The 18,808-nt window shown below is 35.0% G+C and overlaps 1 long non-coding RNA gene and 3 other non-coding genes across 4 annotated transcripts; all 4 read right to left on the reverse strand.

The window, feature by feature from the left end:
• Nucleotides 1-3,764: 3,764 nt before the first annotated feature.
• Nucleotides 3,765-5,216, reverse strand: LOC111892305 (uncharacterized). Its single transcript, XR_002850486.2, has 2 exons — nucleotides 4,446-5,216; nucleotides 3,765-4,073 (listed from the first exon to the last, which is right to left on the reverse strand). It is a non-coding gene; the product is annotated as an uncharacterized LOC111892305 (long non-coding RNA).
• An 816-nt stretch (nucleotides 5,217-6,032) lies between these two features.
• On the reverse strand, nucleotides 6,033-6,196 carry LOC111892330 (U1 spliceosomal RNA). The gene has a single exon (XR_002850502.1). It is a non-coding gene; the product is annotated as a U1 spliceosomal RNA (small nuclear RNA).
• A 730-nt stretch (nucleotides 6,197-6,926) lies between these two features.
• LOC128133968 (U2 spliceosomal RNA) lies at nucleotides 6,927-7,122 on the reverse strand. The gene has a single exon (XR_008232289.1). It is a non-coding gene; the product is annotated as a U2 spliceosomal RNA (small nuclear RNA).
• Nucleotides 7,123-7,445: 323 nt separating this feature from the next.
• LOC111892339 (U4 spliceosomal RNA) lies at nucleotides 7,446-7,597 on the reverse strand. The gene has a single exon (XR_008232293.1). It is a non-coding gene; the product is annotated as a U4 spliceosomal RNA (small nuclear RNA).
• Between the last annotated feature and the right edge of the window lie 11,211 nt (nucleotides 7,598-18,808).

An 18,808-nucleotide genomic window follows, 5' to 3' on the forward strand; every position in this document is an offset into this window, starting at 1 on the left:
GACAATAACCACGGTAGATAATTGTGACCGTAAGTATTTTATTCTGAAATGAAAAAAAAAACATGTGACTATAAGTGTTTAATGATAGTAGTTTAAGTTCATACGAGTGTCTACAATTAATTATTTTGAATATTAAAGAATGACAACATGTGACTGTAAGTGTTTTATTATGACATTTAAGAAAATAAAACTTATAATTAAAAATATTTTATAGTTACATTATAATTTTGATGGTATTAATTTAAAAAATAGTAAAGATAGAAGAAAAAAACATGTGACTATACATGTTTGTATGGTGACGGTGTTGAAAAGTGAAACTAGTATTTTGAGGGATTACAATTTTTTCTCCGTCATCTATAAAATTTTCAATTTTCCCTCTTTACTAAAATTTTAGTATTTTTCCTTCTTTTAACGAAAATTAGATTTCATTTCGCTCTGTCTCTAAAACATTAGATCTAATCGCTCATCCTATATTTTTCTCTGACCGTCGTCCCCAAAACAGTTGGATTCACTACTTTCTTTCTCATACCCAATTACATCCATAACAACCCTTATCAGAACTGTTGCACGTTCGACGCCAATCATCAATGTCGACGCCGAAACCACCATCATACCCTGAAGCGATCATCGATTATGTGTTCATCTTCACCCTTCAACCTCATAAACGAATCCATTGATTATTTCGTCGTTCCTTCTCCTCCGACATCCTCATCTCCTCTGAAATCCCTCTCTGACACCAAACCTTATCCTCTATTGGTGTTCGATTCTACATCAACACATTTCGTCGACATCATTTGTTCTCTCGTGAAACGATTCCACACAACTATAGGTGCTTTCCCACATCACCATCTATACTGCTCCCCAACACCACAACCTCTTTACGCCGGGTTCAGGCATGAATTTCGATTTCCTAAACCATCTCACCATCACCACCACAGCCTCTTTTAGCTTCTTTTCTTTTTATGGTCTTTTGGTGGGTTTACGATGCAAATAGTTGTTGTTAATTTATCACCGTATTCTTTAATATTTGTAGATTCTCATACTTAAAGACTCCTAAAAGTTACTCCAAATCAAAATATTTTTCAATCTGGTGACTGAGTTACCTTGAGAGTAATGATTATTCTCCGTTGAGTTTATGCATTCAATTATTATTGCATTACCCGAATCTAGGAAATAATCTATTCGAATTCCAACATATCTACTATAATAAATGAAGGTTTTTTTTGCCACATGTTCTCTTCTCCTTCATTTGGACACATGTCATTTTTCTAGAATTTTTAAATTTTCTATTTTCCACTTGTCATTTTATTGTATTTTTCATTTTATTGAAATAAATTTCCACATTTAATGTGTAAGGTAATATATATGTAAAGTATTTATTAGAAAGTGTTTATATATGTAATGTATTCAATACATTAAAGTCTCATTAATTTTAATAATTCAAATTTTTTCTCATTTTCTTATAAATTGAAACTTTTCAAATTGTTAAAATTATATATATTTTTTTAATTAAACCCATGTAATACATGGGTCTCACGCCTAGTGTAATCACTAAAGGAACAAGTTTGTGTATCCAGGTTCGTTGTATTATTGTATTTGGTTAGCCTTTGTCTTTTCCTTTTTTTATTTCTTTATATATTTGACTGTCAAGTGTTTAGATTTAAGTCTTTAACACTGTCTTGTTTAAAATTGGTATTGTGTTGATTTAAAGAAAACTGAGATAACTATAACAAAAGGAAATCAATTGAAATAAGGTATTGAGTGTTCGTTGTTGCTTTCTTAACTCAATTAATCGATTTAGTTCATATAGGTTTTAATTTTATTCTAGTTATATGTTTATGTTGATGTGAAAATATTGGAGTATTTTTAAATGTGTAATTTTGATAACCAATTATCCATTATTGTGTGTGTTTGGTGAATAATGGATGAGTTTAGGTTGTAAAAAGGAGCATCTCTAGTCAACATTGTTTTTTCTGTATGTAGGTACTATAAATTTATCAGATTTTCGTTATCTCATATTGTTCTTATTACGATCTGATAAATAACGCTTACCATGAGTTTAAATAGATGGTGTGATCATACTAAATTACATGAGTTCCTAAGGTAAATGAGTTTGATAGAGAGATTTATTAGTTAATTTTGTTCCTTATATTGGTTATTATTCCGCATATGGACATGCATATAAGCTAGCTAAAGAGATAAAGAAAAGGGTTGCATATGTTGAATGGTTGAACCCAATATATGGCAGGTAGGTAATCAAATAAATATATTTCCTACTTTTAACTTATTGTAACATCCCGAAATTTAGGTCATAGACTACAAACGACTAAATTATAGTAAATATTTTTGTAATTTAACTCATTCAATTGTAGTGCATCTAATGTAAAATAACTAAGTTCATCTCAAATATTATAAGATATCAAATGATACCTTACTTCCAAATGTGGAAAGTGTCAAACAAATCAAACAACTCAAACTGCAACACTAGGTAATGCATCTGGAAAACTGAAAATTTATATTAAGTAGTTATGAGCAAATCAAACATTAAAATCTTATAGTACATGTTACCTTATTTCCGAAAATATAAAGAACGTCCAAAACGGAGTTCGTATGAAAAATATAAGATAATTTTAAGAAAACAGACAGTAAAACACTAGTTTTCTTTAATCGAGTAAAACTGAATCGATTCGTTGAGGCACTTACACACATCTGATGGAAATTCCGAGAGCTTTTTTGGGCTCATGCTATAGCCTAATATTTGATTTCATACTCAAAATATTTTTAGCAAAAATATTTGCGAAAATAAGAAAATCGAGCATTACAAGCTATTTAGATGTGAAACTTTAAATGCGATTTCCTGGAGTTCCTTAACTCGAAAAATTAATCTGATTTGGGTTTTTGAAATCCTTGAATTAAACTCTATCTATCGGCACGTTCGAAAAAAATTTCAACATTGAGACCCCGAAGCACTCGATTATGTGTGTTTTTGGGTATTTAAAGAGTTTAACCTCATGTGGCCCCATATGGATTTGCTAGTAGAAAGAAAAATCAGCTCTTTTCCCCCATCTCTCAAGCCCACGTGCCTTTCTCCGTCCACCATTCCCTTCCTTCTTGCTTACACCCCATCTCCAATTGTACAAGGCCTATCTCCATTTTGAGTGTTTGATTTTATTTGAGAGTATGGCTTCCTTAGGCATGTAAGTGCCTCATTAGGCTATAAATAGAAGCTCATGTCTTCCCTCAATCCTCACAACATCAACCATCATCTCCTCTCTCTAGTTCTTGATCACTTTCTCTCTAAACTCTTTCTATCTCACTCTCTTAGTTACACACACACACACACCACCGTTCCACCACTCTAAACCCACCAAACACCTCCTTAAGCCCCACCACCATCCCAACCCTTCCCCTCGTCGATTTCAGCTCCAAAACAGAAGGATAACCAAAGGCAGCAACTACTCGAAACCCTACCCCTGCCACTTCGTCGGAGCTCATGCCACCGTCAGGGCCGGTCCATTGGTTTTCCATGCCCAGGGCGAGATAAGAAAATAATGCCCCTGTTTTATAGTTTCTAAGAAAACATGGAGGTAAACGAATAAAGAACATGGTTTATTAATCACTTTCCATTAACCGGACCCTTACTCATTTGCGTTTCAAAAGTGGGTGAAGTCAGAGGTTATATATAGGATCAAGACCGAACCTTCAATACTTTTGGTAAAAATAACTATAAAACTAGAAATAGCATAACCATAATAGTAACAAACTCAAAACAACTACTTTTGCTTATAACACTTATCAAAATCGAATCTGAGTATGTTATATTCTTTTGACTGTTAACATTAAACTACTATTCAAAATAAATAAATAAATAAATAAGCCTTGAGTCCCTTAACAAAAATATACTTCGTTTAAAAACATAAAATTAATCACATGTGCCATGTTGCATTTTAATTGACCTTGAAAAACTAGATGCCCTTTCTCATTTCCAAATAGCATCAACAACACTCAATGTTATTCCTTTTTCATGATTCTCTTTTGTTTTCTTTGGTTTCATCATTGCTCCGGTCCACAATCTAAATAATAACAATGTTAAAACCAAAACAACATAGAAATTAGTATATTAAAAACTAAAGTTGTTTTTGAATGAGGAAAAATGTAATTTTAGGACAAATTACAAATCTTCAACTAATGAACTCAATATTCCAGGAAAAATGTAACTAGAAACATAATTAGGAAACAATGTAACTTTCATTTCCAGAAAAATAATTATGAAACAATGGAACTTTCATTTCCAGAAAAATATATTTAATTTACAGGAAATAAAAAAAAATATATTAAATTAATGAACTCCATAAATAAGAAAGAAATGAGATTTACCGAAGTAAGAAACAAAAGTCCATATTTCATAAATTTGATTTCCACTTTTCCAGAAATATGAATCATACCTTACAAAAAATTCCATCCCTGCTTCTCAAGTCTCCAAAGAATCTCTCCGACAATCAAGTCTCCAGAAATCAATTAATTAGCAAGACTGCACGTAGGAAATCAAATTAGATAACATATAAAAATAAATCAAAGGAAAAAGAGGATGGGATATTGATTTTTCTATTTTTTTTTCTTATCTTAAATACTGGATCCTAGATATTAGAAGCAGCCATGAGTCTCGTCTTGAGTCTTGACGTCTTGAGTCTTAACATCTTCTCTACTCCACCAAACCACTATATGTGATGCATCTGTAGTGAAATCAATCGATGCTCAAGAATCGAAGTGATTCTCGTTTATTGTGCAAGAGTGGCTGGCGTGCATCCGTCTCTCAAGTCTAGCGCCCACCCTATGTGGTTGAACTGATTAAGGAATTTGAGAGCTTTGGGCCACATTTAAGTTTGGGCTAAATTTTATACATGCTAAAAGTACCAGGCCTAACATGATGCCACTTCCCAGCTTGCTGCCCTGGGCCTTTGCCCCACTCTCCCAGGTGTTTGGGCCAGCCTTGGCCACCGTGTGCCACCGCCATCAGCCACCTCTTATGGTTGTAAGTAACGTCCACCACCGTCTTGTTGTTTTGTTGTTGGTTCTTGCCCTTCATCGATCGATCAGAAAGCCACAAGACCATTTTGTTTTTTTGTGTGTGCATGGACTCGATGAGAAGAGAAGAGATTACAAACCTCCTGTTAACCAAACATACATGCCAAATAAATGTTTCTAAACCCATTCTCAAAAAATTTACAAATCTAGTCCTAAGCTTTTAAACTTCATTTTAAAATGTCCAAAATTCACCCCTCTCCTGGAAATATTTCAAAACTAGTCCTAACCATTTAAAACTTCATTTTAAAAATGTCACAAACTACCCTTACTTGAAAAATCTATGAACATAAGTCCAAGATTTAAATCTTATAAATTAAATGACCCATTTGTAGTCTTTATTTGGAAGTCATTTACAAACTAAGTCCATTTAATTTATCTAAATTAGTATTGGAACCTATACTTTGGTTAAGTTACCAAATAACCCTCCACATATTAATTTATATTAATATTTCCTTAGGAAACTAAATTTATCATACTAAAGAATGTTTGGATGTGAAATTTGAATGATAAAAGATATTTGGACGTGCAATTTGAAAGTTATTATGCGATGTTTATTAATCCGAATCGGAGAATTGTGATAATAAAATATATTTTAGATGTAACGGTGGACTTAGACATGTTAGATTTAAATGGACACATTTTTGTATTTTATGATTTCCCCATTCTAAAAAAGCCCGGTCCAGATAGAGTAACCAACATAGCATGAGGAGCTCTCATGATTAAGATGTAAAGAGAAAGTTGATATTGAAAATTCGAGAAAGGAAAAATGTGACGGAGACATTTGGTTAACACGTTCTTCCATATTTAGACAAAAATCTACACCTTGAAAAAATCCTGAAATTTTGAAAGCATCCTTTTTTGTAACATATCCTCTTTAATTTTTATTTTCAGATTTAAGTTATTTCAAAGAAGCAATAAAAAAGCTAGATGTTGAAACTAGGATATTGGTAGGGGCCGCGCGAACGCAGGCCCCCACTGGCACAAATTATGACATAGGTTCGACCAACTTGGGCCGACCTTAGACAGGCACCTCTCCGTAATGTGCAATGGAGATCACCAACCTAGGCCATGGACCTTCTTGATCGCCCATAGACCCTGTCCAGGTAAGTGAGTTTTCCATTCTCCTGCCCTCACCTTTTATGCAACAACCCAGCTTCTGTTTTCTTTCTTCAGCCTCCAATGTGGGATCAGGTTCACATCATATATTGTAGTGTTCCATTAGTTCCCCTTTCCTCTGGGCAAAACGCACAGCCAAATGGCAGTTATATAATTGCATTATTTCAAGTGTGTCTGGGCCTGTTAGATCAATACGGTCTCTCCCTCTTAAGAGAATTGTAATCTCTGATTGTGGTAAATGGGAGAAGTCCATTCCAAAATTGAAGATTAAGACAAAGTTGATGCATGCTTCTGAATTACAATGTTTTCTTTGGATCAAATAAATAGTCATAATCAAATTCCACATAATATGCTTATTTGTGCTGTAGTAGTATTATTACCGATGTCAACTTATAGATGAAGTGTATAATAGGAACAGTACTGCGATCAGGAAACGTTGATAAAAGTGATCACCATCTTACTAATTGAGCAGGATCTGTTATACTATATATGCCTTCCGAACACAGGAAAAGCTTGCTTCCTATCTTACTAATTAAAGGCCAATATATATAAGTTTTAAACTTACATTGGAGCTACGGGTGTGCCAAGGCTAAAAAACAATTCCAACCTCTTCTTTGGAATGTTGGATCCTAGTTCGAATAAACTGATAGAAGTATTAGACATAACAAGGTAAGAAGTAAAGTCTTCCATTCAAAACTATTAAAAGTACTTTTAGACTAGGATTAGAGGGGTGCGCCACGCCCTGGCTGTAGTGCAACGCTAAGGCGACACTCGAGAGACCCAGCAGCAAGCCACTGTGATGGACTCTCCCCCATAAAAAATAAGATTAATATCGAGTAGGCCGATGGCCTACATATCAGATATTAAACTGATAAGAACAGATACTACACTTGATCTTAGCCAAAAGGCCGAGAAAGGTATGCTTTTTGTTTTCTTGGGGCTTGGTTTCTATAGCCACTGCCATCTTGTATGTAATCTTCTCTCACCCGATGTGGGAGAGCAAACCTTTATTTTTGCTGATTTAATCTCCCGTATATGTAGACTTCACAAACATCAATGCATTTAATTGGTCAAAAATACTATCCATATTTAATTACAATACAAAAAAAAAAAATCACATAATTACTAACAGACTTTTTTTTGATTACATGAAAACTGTCTGATTATTAATATTACTCTTAGGCCATCTAATTAGGAGGGAGGATTAGGATATACTAAAGTTTTGACAAACTAAGAATTTTTAGGGCTTCCCAGTCAAAGGAAACCCTTCCAGAAATTCTCGATGGCCAAGGGAGACCCAAGGCCAAAGAGGGGGTTTGGAAATAGTTTTCAACCAGCAATTGACGCGCCTCGGTTAATACCTCATTAGCTGCGTCATTGCCCCAAGCGCAAAGATGCTTCTAATGCTCCTCCACCTCACCTTTTATTCTTCCCTCTCTTTCAACACCTTCTACTTTCCTACCGATGTGGGACTAACAAAACTCTTTAATTTCTCCCAGTCCCTCTACAGAAACGCATGCATCATCATATACCTACCTCATCCTTTATTTTTAGTTTATAATTGAATAACATACAATATACAGTTCTTTAAAATGACAAGTTGTTATTTTTCATTTGTTTTTTATTGCCTGTGTGGGTAACTAATTCAGAATTAACTGACAACCAACGTTATTTGTTTATTTATTTATGGTTCCCAACCCTCTTGTTCTGTTTACAACTTTTTACTATTCTTTTATATATATATATATATATATATATATATATATATATATATATATATATATATATATATATATATATATATATATATATATCTACTGACTGTGATTTTAAGGGAGACGCCGCACAAGCTCTGCTTCTTTTTTTCTAGTTATATCGTGTGGACCATTCATTATTAGCCTCTGGAGTGTTCTTTGTTCGGTTGCTTTCCATCGTGACACCAAGTTCCAATACCACCACACTCTTTACATTAGAGATGTAAACCCATGGCTTGAGCTAATTAACAAAAAAGCATATGTTGCCCAACCGCCCCAGTCATTTAAAGTTATTATGATTTACATTTTTATATAATTTTTTTGGAAATAAGAGTAGAGAAGCATCCCTGGTGATAAAAGCTTTAATAAATACATAAGTATCCTAGCAGATAGAGGAGGTGGGAGATAGACAAACTATATTTCTAGTGATAGATTTTCAATAGAAACGGCCTGTCAATATTACGGTGCTTGTTGTGTTCATAAAACATGTAATTATAGGAAATATGGGTAACACATCTATTATGACACCCGATCACATTTGGTGATGAAATGGAATACACATATCTTACACAAGCTGATGGAAACACACAATTTCTTAAATAGTAAAAGTAACATTACCATATTCATAATTTGGTAACGAGGGATTATTTCTTGCCAAATGAGGAGATAAAAGATGTAATATCCACAAAATTATGATTTTAGGTATGGTTGTATTTGGAGTTATCATGATTAATCACAAGTTCCTTAAAATGGATTTAAAAAACAGTTGTGCCTAATGCACTTGTAAGTTGTCCTTTACATACCATTATATGGAAAACATGGTAATTGTAATAAGAAACATAAAAATATATTTCCAATGACATAAAGTAATAATGTTGGATGACGAATAATCATAAAACCTAAGACATAATGTCTAGATGACAAAGAGATAAAAGTATGATGCTTAAAAAGGATAATAGATGTACAAGGATAAGATGATGGAATGGTATTGAGCGTTGATTTTATGGAAAGTTTGTTGCATATTATGCATGGAATCATGCATGAAACGATAATGAGTTAGTTAAAATATAAATATTGAAAATAGTATACTTAAATGGTAATTAAAGTGTGATGTTATTCATTATATAATGAGTGAACGGATTGAAAGTCATGGAATTAGTATACGGAAAGATAAAAATATTGCAATAAGTAAATGGTGAATTTTCGATCGTTTTGAATAAGCAATAAACCAAGGTACGCTACCTTAATAACCATTAGATGAAAGTGCAATGCTCGGAAGGAATTTGATTAAGCTAAAAATTTATGGAAAGTGTATGTCATGATATATTGTGGTTATACATAAGAAATTTTATGTAATAAGTGTCAAGACAAATGAGACTTACGCACAAGTAGTCTAGTAATAAAACAAGTCATAACTATTATGTGGTGCGTGATGTGTAATGCGACATGGAAATCAACTTACAAGGTGAGCACCCAATGTGAGTTAAGTTGTGAGGTACAAGACTGTTGGAATATATCATATGTTAAGCAACTTAAAATTAACGATCAATGTTAAGAGTCTGATAATGAAGATTTTCCAGGAAGTTTATTCATTTATCACAGACCAATAACAATAATAACCACAAAAACTAAATTATTTTGGTATCAATGTGGATTATTGGAATATGTGGTTCACATAGGTTCCTAATAAAAAGAGCTTTAAGAAAGCCACCGAAGAAAGAAGATCACACGTTGTTTATTATTTGGATTATTCTTCGGTGTATTGGTATTAATGTAGAGTGTTGTAATTTTAATATACCATGCATATACACACGACGTCACGACCACCTTGAAAATTATCACAGAAGTTTGGAATAGGCATCTTGGCCACTTGTTGGTCACTTCAAGTGGTTGTTATCTGCGATTTTTGAGACAAAATCTCGATGCCACCAATTGGCCACTTAAACTCTAAATTTCAACTTGTACGACTTTGTCGCCACCAATGATCATGGTTCAAGTGTTTGTTTCACATTATTTGTTTTTAATTATGAAATTTAGTTACTATAGTTCTTGTTCTTGTAGTTTTTACTCAACCGATTTTGATGATTTTATTTATTTAATTCATAACTTTGGTCACTTGAAAATGATTTGTAACCTCATTTTCATTGTTTTTTATCCATACCTCCTATGAGGATGTACATCGTCTCCTCATTCAGGGTTGGCCAACAACATGTGGAGTGTGACTGTAACATCCAAAAAAATATGGTCCCAAAATTTTATTTTTAAATTAGATCAAATATTATTTTTCAAAAACCAGACTTACAACTCAAAAGAAACTGATGTATAATGTCATAAAAATCAGAGTAGAATATTATATGCGGAATCTCAGTGGTATGTGCGATGCAGTCGTCTCAAGTTCTTCCCTTAGGAACCAGAAGTATCTGAAATACAAACTGAAAATCGTAAGCATGAAACTTAGTGAGTTCCCGTCAACATACTACATACAACACAAACATACTATCAGGCATATTTTGGTGCCCGACCTACCCTGCTGTGACATCCCTAATTTCACGGTCAGAAAAGACCGATTTGTTTATGCTTTGTTTTTAAAATCAGAGTAATCTTTTATAGAAAACAGATGCGGAATTTGTTCATAAAACAAAATACGATAACCATTTATCAAAACATTTCTCAAAGAGAATGTATTTTTATTAAATAACAAAATTTCGGGATGTCGTGTTCCGATACAGACCAAAAGCATAAACAGTATAAAATAAACCTTACAACAGTTATTTATAACTACTGATCTATAATCCAAAATCTTTCTTCAAGTCCACCAGCTTATACTTTTATGCCATTACTTGTAACGCAAAGCAAACTGAGTGGGTCAGGCTTGGGAGCCTGGTGAGCATATAGGGTTTTCAACCCATAATAATAATAATAATAATAATATATATATATATATATATATATATATATATATATATATATATATATATTATTCATTCATCAAACAATCAACCCAATTGCCCATCCCCATTATCTTCTTTATTTCTTAAGGGTTTACCCTATTTATTCCTAAGGATTTACGTAAGGAATTGGCACGAAGTCCATTGCTGCCAAAGTTTATCTATCAGGTACTAATTCCATAGCTATCAGGCGCTAACTCCATAGTCACCAAGGTTCACTTAACAAGCGTCAACTCCATAGTCGCCAAGGTTTACTCAACAAGCGCTAACTCCATAGTTGCCAAGGTTTACTCAACGTGCGCTAACTCCATAGTCGCCAAGGTTCATCAAATAGGCACGAAGTCACATGGTCGCCAAGGCTTATATAATAGGCGCTAACTCCATAGTCACCAAGGTTTATCAAATAGGTGCTAACTCCATAGTCACCAAGGTTTACTTAACAGTAGGCGCTAACTCCATAGTCACCAAGGTTTATACAATAGGCGCTAACTCCATAGTCACCAACTATCCCATTTACCCATGTTCTACCCAACATTTTCGTAGATATAAATACTTACACAATTTAAATCATTTAACACCTATATAAAACATCAATTCTATGCCCATCTCAAACAGACAAACAATATATAAATACATAGCACGTATTTCATAGCAAATACTTCGTATTTATGTGTTAGAAGAAAGTGACTATAACAATATATATATATATATATATATATATATATATATATATATATATATATATATATATATATATATAAACATAGCACGTATTTTATAAAATACTTCATATCTATGTGTAAGATGAAAGTGACTATACACTCACTTGATCAGAAGATGATCGGACAACATTACGGCTTGTAAAAGTAGTATTCTTCGGTAGATCTGGAAGATCTTCACAAAAATTGGCTTCTCGCGGGCAGAGCTTCAGCTCGAGAATTTTACTTCTCGGGATCTTCAGGGCTTCGGGGCTCGGGAATGATACCGGGGCTTTGGGATATTTCTTGCACGTAAAACGGGGTAAAAACGAGTGAGAGAGAAGAATTTGAACAAAAGAAATCGACAGCCAACGACATCTATTTATAGGGTGCTGAAACCTCGATTACACTGGGAGTAAATCTCGGTATGTTGGGCGTATGCGATTGCATGCGTATGTACTCGAGTGACGTCATTGCATGCGTAGTTGAGGCGGTTCCAGGTACGCTGGCGTACTCCAAAATTACGTTGGGCGTACTCGATTAAGCAGACTTCAAACTTGCGTAACTTTCGCATACGAGCTCCGTTTCGACGTTCTTTATATCCATGCGTAGGTGAGACTATGCTCTACAACTTTCGTTGACACTCCATCGGATGATTTCGAATTTATTTTTATTATATTATTTTTAGTAGGCCGGGACAGGAAAACTCCGTTATAAATTTATAACTTCTTCATCCGACATCCGTTTTCGTCTGTTTTTTCACCGTTGGACTACTATCGACGAGATATTCAATTCTCGTTTAGTTTGTTTCGGCTAAAAACCGCTCGATCTCAAATCGAGTATTCGGGCTGCATACCGCTAAGCTGAAACTCAGAAAATCATAACTTCTTTGTTATAACTCGGATTTCAACGTTCTTTACATGTACGAAATCCTTATAACATATACAACAACTTAGTTAAGATTGTTCATTCTAAATAATCTTCTATTAAAAAGTCATTTTTGATGCTTATCGTCTCTAAATTGACTAGTCTGGTCTACGGGTGTTACACCTGCCGAGCATATATGGGTGCTCGACCTACCCTGCCAGGCATATCTGGGTTCCTGACCTAACCTCCGGTCTATTTCACCCCTACCACTTCCACATAATAACAACACAAACATATTGTCAGGCATATTTGGGTGCCCGACCTACCCTGTCGAGCATATATGGGTGCTCGACATACCCTTCGGTCTTATTCCAACCCATGACGGGGTCTATTTCACCCTTACCACTACCATATAAAATCATGCATATCTCACATAAACATCAAAACAATACCTACCATCTTAATAATTATCACAAAGACAATCATTAATCTATATCAATACTAGTGGGCCAGCCTTGGTGCCTTCGACCCACGGATTCTACGAAGGGAAACTCACCTCGTACTGTTGAAGTCTCGTGGATAAAATTCTGACTGCTGGCTGACAGATCCATGAATTGTCAACATCAAAACAACACCTAATTAACAATTGGGTTCCAATGCATAACCATAAATCCATACTTGGGGTAAAAAGACCATTTTAGCCCTAACAAAGCTTGGTCCAAGACCAAGGCCCAAACTTACACTCTGAAGGCCCAAGAGCCAAATAATTAACCAAGGCTCAATCATGGACCAATTTTCCAAATTGGGCCCAAACCCCTTACATAGGCCTTACCCTAAAGCCCATCCAAATAGCCTAGTTTATACACTTGTTCTCATATGGCCCAACAAGAACCTCAACACTTAAGCCCAAAGAAAGGCCCAACTTGAAGCCCAGACACGATTAGGGTTTCACATAAAATGACGATTAGGTCTAAGTAAGAATCTCTTAACCCATTAAGGACTTAATACATTAAGCCCATCATTCTAGTAGGTCAATCATACAATATGGTCGGACATAGTTCATTATTCCAATCCAACGGTCCAAAATGCGGGTCCCGGTAAGTCCCAAACAAGAGTCTCTAATATTAGGCTTTTCTAAGCCGTAATTAGGGTTTCCAACCCAACACATGCCAATTAGGTCCAATGATTAGGTTTTTAGGTTGATTAGGGTTCCACTAGGTCGACCACCACCTACTGCCACCTCGGTGGTGGTCGATAGTGGCTCACAGCGGCAACCACCACCTCACAACGGTGGTGATTTTTCTTCACTTTTGACTAAGAAAAGCTTATATAACATTCACCATTAGAACACACACTCAATCACAAAAGGAAGAAGTTTGTGTATCCAGGTTCGTTGTATTACTGTATCCAGTTAGCCTTTGTCTTTTCCTTTTTTATTTCTTTATATATTTGATTGTCAAGTGTTTAGATTTAAGTCTTTAACACTGTCTTGTTTAAAATAGGTAATGTGTTGGATTCAGAGAAAACTGAGATAACTAGAACAAAAGGAAATCAATTGAAACAAGGTATCGAGTGTTCGTTGTTGCTTTCTTAACTCAGTTAATCGAGTTACTTCATTTAGGTTTTAATTTTATTCTAGTTATCTGTTTATGTTGATGTGAAAATATTGGAGTATTTTTAAATGTGTAATTTTCATAACCAATTATCCATCATTATGTGTGTTTGGTGAATAATGGATGAGTTGAGGTTGTAAAAAGGAGCATCTCTAGTCAGCATTGCTTTTTCTGTCTGTAGGTACTATAAATTTGTCAGATTTTCTTTATCTCATATTGTTCTGACAATCTGATAAATAACGCTCACCATGTGTTTAAATAGATGGCATGATCATGCTAAATTACATGAGTTCCCAATGTAAATGAGTTTGATAGAGAGATTTATTAGTTCATTTAGATCCTTATATTGGTTATTATTCCACATATGGACATACATATAAGCTAGCTGAAGAGATAAAGAAAAGGGTTGCATATGTTGAATGGTTGAACCCAATATATGGGAGGTAGGTAATCAAATAAGTATATTTCTTAATTTTAACTTATTGTAACATCCCGGAATTTAGGTCATAGACTACAAACGACTAAATTACAATAATTATTTTTGTAATTTAACTCATTCAATTATAGTGCATCTAATGTAAAATAAATGAGTTCATTTCAAATATTATAAGATATCAAACGATACCTTACTTCCAAATGTGGAAAATGTCAAACAAATCAAACAGCTCAAGCTGTAACACTGCACAATGCCTCTGGGGAAAACTGAAAATTTGTATTAAGTAGTTAGAAGCAAATCAAACATTAAAATCTTATAGTACGTGTTACTTTATTTCTGAAAATTTAAAGAACGTCCAAAATGGAGTTCGTATGAAAAATATACGATAGTTTTAAGAAAACAGAAAGTAAAACACTAATTTTCTTTAATCGTGTAAAACTGAATCGATTCGTTGAGGCACTTACACACCTCTGATGGAAATTCCGAGAGCTTTGCTGGGCTCATGTTATAGCCTAATATTTGATTACATACTCAAAATATTTTTAGCAAAAATATTTGCAAAAATCGAAAAATCGAGCATTATGGGCTATTTAGACGCGAAACTTTAAACGCGATTTCCTGGAGTTCCGTAACTCGATAAATTAATTTGTATGAGTTTTTGAAATCCTTGAATTAAACTATATCTATCGACACGTTCCAAAAATTTCTTGACATCAGGACCCTGACGCACCCAATTATGTGTGTTTTTGGGTATTTAAAGAGTGTAACCTCATGTGGGGCCCATATGGCTTTGCTAGTAGAAAGAAAAATCAGCTCTTTTCCCAATTTCTCAAGCCCACGTGCCTCTCTCCGTCCACCACTCCCTTCCTTCTTGCTTACACCCCATCTCCAATTGTACAAGGCCTATGTCCATCTTGAGTGTTTGATTTTATTTGAGAGTATGGCTTCCTTAGGCATGTAAGTGCCTCATTAGGCTATAAATAGAAGCTCATGTCTTCCCTCAATCCTCACAACATCAACCATCATCTCCCCTCTCAAGTTCTTGATCTATTTCTCTCTAAACTCTTTCTATCTCACTCTCTTAGTTACACACACACACCCCACCACACACCACTATTCCACCACCCTAAACCCACCAAACAGCTCCTTATAACCCCTCCTTAAGCACCACCACTAGCCCAACCCTTCCCCTTGTCGATTTCAGCTCGAAAACAGAAGGAGAACCAAAGGCAGCAACTACTCGAAACCCTACCCCTGCCACTTCATCGAAGCTCATGCCACCGCCATCAACCACCTCTTATGGTTGTAAGTAACCTCCACCACCGTCTTGTTGTTTTGTTGTTGGTTCTTGCCCTTCATCGATCGATCAGAAAGCCACAAGACCATTTTGTTTTTTTGTGTGTGCATGGACTCGACGAGAAGAGAAGAGATTACAAACCTCCTGTTAACCAAACATACATGCCAAATAAATGTTTCTAACCCCATTCTCAAAAAAATTATAAATCTAGTCCTAAGCTTTTAAACTTCATTTTAAAATGTTCAAAATTCACCCCTCTCCTGGAAATATTTCAAAACTAGTCCTAACCATTTCAAACTTCATTTTAAAAATGTCACAAACTACCCTTACTTGAAAAATCTATGAACATAAGTCCAAGATTTAAATCTTATAAATTAAATGACCCATTTGTAGTCTTTATTTGGAAGTCATTTACAAACTAAGTCCATTTAATTTATCTAAATTAGTATTGGAACCTATACTTTGGTTAAGTTACCAAATAACCCTCCACATATTAATTTATATTAATATTTCCTTAGGAAACTAAATTTATCATACTAAAGAATGTTTGGATGTGAAGTTTGAATGATAAAAGATATTTGGACGTGCAATTTGAAAGTTATTATGCGATGTTTATTAATCCGAATCGGAGTGTTTTAGCTCATTGGAGTGTAATGTCCCATCTAATTAGTATTTGTGAATCTAATTAGATATATTTGGACATTATTCCATTTTACATAGGGACCTCGCGAGTAATCAAACCCCGAACCAACGTTTAGCATCCGAAATCGTCACATTTCCTCGTCTGGTGAGTTCATACCCCTACCCTTTTTCACTGTTTTCAGGGGGGAACACAAGCAAAGTACAAGGAATTACTTGTACTCAAAACTTGTTTTCATGTGTGTGTTTCACATTTTATATGCTTTTAACACTGATTGTTACAACTGATAACCGTTTGAACATGCAGATCACGTAAACATATATTTGTGAAATGGATTTTAAACTGTTATGTTTTATATATATTTCGCAAATGGTTTTCCACATTTTATCAGTTAAAAGCATGACATTAGAACCTTTGAACATAAAACTTGTACACTGTTTTGTCCTCAGTAACACTCCACAGATATACGCGTGTGGAGGATTATCATATTATTACTAGTAAATTGTTAATCCTGTATGATTAGAGACACGTCCTCGGCGAACACTCCACAGAGATACACGAGTGGAGGACTGCACCCGTAACTAGAATCTCTAGGATAGAGAGCGTGACTTGAGTGTATAGATCTATACGGGGCTGACTACCCCACACCTGGCTGCTAGCTACAGCCGAACCGAAATGGTTCAAGGGTGACGAAAGTCATAAGGTGATGTGGACTACTTATTGCCACATCTAGTCTATCGTATGGTTATGGAACTCGCAATTAGGATAACAGAAATTTACTTAATAGTAATAATGAACAATGTAATACATTTTACAAGATAACCAGGTTTCTGTATACATCTTTCACATTGGTAACCAACAGTCAGGAAAGTATGGGACTTTCGTGGGGAACATTATACATAAAAAAAAGGGTAACAAACCGGGTAACTTTTCATCTCAGAAGGGTAAACATGTTTTTCAGAATACATCTTTTACATTTGATAACCAACAATCAGGAATGTATGGGACTTTCCTGGGAATACATTTGTACATAACCAGAACAGTATAACAAAACAGATAACCTAACTGTACATTTCACAAGGGTAAACGTGTTTTCAGTGTACAACCTTACTTTGCTTTTCATCTTGAGAACCATTAACCAACCTTTTAAGAAAATATGGGATTTTCTTGGTTTGTGTAATATTTTCAGAAACAGAAAGGAAACTTGAACATTTTCACAAAACAAAACCGCTTATGAACTCACCAGCGTTATGCTGATTTTCAAACCGCTTGTGTTCTCAGGTCAACGTTAGAACAGGTACCGAAGATCCTTTTGTCCAAAGATGGAGTGCGCAGAAGACCTGTTTCATTTTGTTTATATATATATACTATGTATCACAACTGTACAACTTTGCTTTTGAAACAATTGTAAAACTTTTCAATATGTAATGTAATGGTTGTTTTACTTTACTTACTATGTGCATTGGAATTGATACTCAACGTGGAGTCAACCCCGGAAATGTTTCCGCCTTCGGTTTTCGGGGTGTGACAGATTGGTATCAGAGCCCTTGTTTATTGTGAATAAAGTATACCAAACCTTACATGGTATAAAACTATAAACACTAAAGGGCCTAAGTGCTCTGAATTAAAAGTATCTTCAAACTATAAGTATTTTCAAAAGTATACAAGTATACTGAACCGTCGAGATCCGTAACTACAAGTAGAACAAAACATAAGTAAATCGGTGTCGTACGCTGCGGTTAAACCTGGGTAGTTATGTAGTCGTGTCTAGGATCAATATAGCCTGGCCAACTATATTCATTCGAGACACGGCCAACATGTGCTTGGGAGTGACTGTGGTATGCGGCATGCCTAAAACTTACCCTAATACCACAAACATCGAGCCAGTGTCGTAGCGAATCATGAAATATTATGGGAGTATTTCTTGAGCCAATCCTTTGTAGAAATCCTCGTTCATGTATAGATCCTTGATCATTCCGTTAGCGATTGTTTACCTGCTTTGATAACTCTTTCCTGCTTTATCGCTTATTCGAAATATATATCTGTCATATCTCTCAATTCGGTTCAGAGGACTTATCATCCTCTCTTTCTTGATCTTATTAGATCAAGATGCCTCCCAGAAAGAGACCCAGCTCAAAGACCAACAACCCTCCGCCACCACCTCCTCCTGAATTTGACCCCGTGGTATTTCAGGCAGCTGTTACCGCCGCGATGGCAGCTGCTATGTATCAATTGAACACCGGTGGTTCCGGTGGTACGGGAGGTGGTACTCAAACTCCGGATCAAGAAAGCAATCAGGGACACTGAAAGGAGGGTTCCTATAAGGATTTCATGAATCCAAAACCAACATCCTT

This window comes from Lactuca sativa, chromosome 4, assembly GCF_002870075.4.
Source record: "Lactuca sativa cultivar Salinas chromosome 4, Lsat_Salinas_v11, whole genome shotgun sequence".
Classification (NCBI taxonomy): Eukaryota; Viridiplantae; Streptophyta; class Magnoliopsida; order Asterales; family Asteraceae; genus Lactuca; species Lactuca sativa.